This window comes from Lathyrus oleraceus, chromosome 2, assembly GCF_024323335.1.
Source record: "Lathyrus oleraceus cultivar Zhongwan6 chromosome 2, CAAS_Psat_ZW6_1.0, whole genome shotgun sequence".
Classification (NCBI taxonomy): domain Eukaryota; kingdom Viridiplantae; phylum Streptophyta; class Magnoliopsida; order Fabales; family Fabaceae; genus Lathyrus; species Lathyrus oleraceus.
The window spans coordinates 483807045-483809757 of NC_066580.1; the positions used below are offsets into that span (position 1 = coordinate 483807045).

At 37.5% G+C, this 2713-nt stretch overlaps 1 non-coding gene across 1 annotated transcript; it reads right to left on the reverse strand.

The window, feature by feature from the left end:
* Positions 1–1887: 1887 nt before the first annotated feature.
* On the reverse strand, positions 1888–1994 carry LOC127125161 (small nucleolar RNA R71). The gene has a single exon (XR_007804618.1). It is a non-coding gene; the product is annotated as a small nucleolar RNA R71 (small nucleolar RNA).
* Positions 1995–2713: the final 719 nt, after the last annotated feature.

A 2713-nucleotide genomic window follows, 5' to 3' on the forward strand; every position in this document is an offset into this window, starting at 1 on the left:
CTCTGCTTCGTTCAATTTTTCTTTTCCAGCCGTGCAAGCAATATTTTACAGCATTGTTTTTACAGTTTTTACTTTTATTTGCAATTCCTATTTTCTTTTCCAGCAATTCCTTTAAGCACTTAATTACTTTTTCACACAATAGTTTCCACACCGGAAATTATTGTGTACCTTTTTACTAGATCCAACCTTACGTTAGATCCTAGATTTTTATTCCTTCATTTTTATTTTCCTAACCGATTGAAGAATTCAAGAACAAATCCAACCGGTCTGTGGTGGAGTGTTCAAGACTGCTATTAATTACTCAGGTTCTTTAATTATTGTTTGAATTTATATATGCCCTGCTATATTGTTTATTTATATTATTTGCCTGAGATGAATTTATTTAAGCATAATGATTGTTTAGATCTGTTTAGCATGTCTGGCTAATTTATTTAGGTATCGGTATGTAAAGTAAGCGGAATGAAGGAATCAAAACTAAGTTGGTTAAATTACGTTTAAAAATAAAGTCACTCTTTTTATGGTCTCAATTTACAGGTTTAATAACAAAGTTTTTGTACGAGAGTAAAAGACATAAAGAAGTTAAATTCAATAGAACGAGAGTTTGAGTTTTTAACTGGACATAGTAAATTGAGCATTAATTCTAAATCAGGGCGAAAACAATTTTTAGAGTTAATTAAATTCTAATCTTTTTCAAAAGGTATTTTTTAAAGTTAAATGTGAGGACGAGAGTTAAGCATTTGAATTTAATTATATGATCTAAGTCAACAGAGCGAGAGTTTGAGACGAGGGTATTTAAACGATTAGTGTTTTCTTAAAAAGAGTTTCTATAGATTCTGTTGTTTTCAAAAGGTGATTTTGGACTTAACCAACAAGTGACAGCTGCGTTAATATAAGGTCATAGTCTATTCAACAGAGCGAGAGTTTGAGAAAAGACTTTTAATCAATAGTGTCTACTGAAAAGATTTATTTTAAAACCAAGAAACCAACGAAGATTTGATTCCCTAATTACGACGAACTACATACCGATATCCGCTTAATTGATATTTAATTTAGATCCAATTTTTAGTTTCAACTTTTCCCCCGAACAATCAAAGTATCATCCGCCTTAGCTTTACGAAGTAACCGTAGATAACGGTATATCGATTCATAAGTCCCTGTGGGATCGATATCTTTTAAAACTACGCGATAGAACTGTGCACTTGCAGTTTGTACCCCAAATTCGACTCATAAAGTCGCGATCAAGTTTTTGGCGCCGTTGCCGGGGACTTTTATTTAGTCGATATCGTAACTCTTCTGTTACGCTGTAGAGACTAAGGTTTATTTTTTTTTCTTTCGTTGATTTGTATGCCACACACTCGCTCACAAGGAGAGCCGTTCTATTTACGAATCAACGACATCGAACTATATCTCCGAGTCTTACGACGAATTCGGGAATATCGTGCTGCAAACAATCTCCCTCCTATTGAAATTCCTGACCTCAAAAATCTTCTTCCTTCACCGATACCCGAGATGGAAGAACCAGCTCGTGCACTTCGAGATTATGCCGCTCCATCGTAAGATGAGCCGCATTCGAGTATTGCTCCACCCGCAATCGAAGCAAACAACTTCGAACTTAAACCATCACTGTTGCAAGCAGTGCAACATAACCAATTCTCTGGAAATCCTACCGAGGATCCAAACCTTCATTTATCCGTATTTGTCCAATACTCTGATACTGTTAAAGCTAATGGTGTCACTTCAGAGGCAATTCGACTTCGTCTCTTTCCTTTCTCGTTAAGAGATAGCGCTAGAAGATGGCTTCAGTCTCTTCCTTCCAACTCGGTTACCACATGGAACGAGTTGAAGAAAGTCTTCCTTGCTCGATATTTTCCGCCGAGCAAAACAGCTATGTTAAGAGCCCAGATAAATGGATTTAAACAGAAAGATAACGAGTCTCTTTTCGAAGCATGGGAAAGATACAAAGACATGATGAGACTTTGTCCACACCATGGTTTAGAGGTCTGGTTAGTGATTCATACCTTTTATAATGGTCTCTTGTACAACACGAGGTTAACAATAGACGCCGCCGCAGGTGGTGCACTTATGAACAAACCTTACGCTGATGCTTATCAACTTATCGAGAGCATGGCCCAAAACCACTATCAGTGGGGAAGCGAAAGAACAATAGTAGAAAAACCTCAAACGAAAAGTGGCATGTACGAGATAAGTAACCTTGATCATGTTAATGCAAAAGTGGATGCTCTGGTCCAGAAAATTGAAAGTTCAAATGTATCACCTCCAGCCACCGTGGTTGCCATAACTCAGAATTGCGAGGTCTGTGGAATCCAAGGTCACACTCCTGCAGATTGTCAGCTCCTAACAGGAATCCAAGCAGAGCAAGTAAACTATGCTCAAGGAAATCCCTACTCGCATACCTATAACTCCAACTGGAAGAATCATCCTAATTTTTCATATAAGAGTAATAATGCCTTATACGCGCCTGGACAAGCTCCAAATCAAGCCCCAGCTATACCTACGGGATATCAAAAGCCGATCCCATCTACACCTAATAATAACGTTCCTAGGAAATCCAACTTGGAAATCATGATGGAGAACTTCATAGCTTCTCAACAGCAAACCAATAAAGATTTCTTAAACCATAATGTACACACTGGCGAACAAATCAAACAACTAGCAAGTAAAGTAGATGCCCTGGCTACTCATAACAAAATGC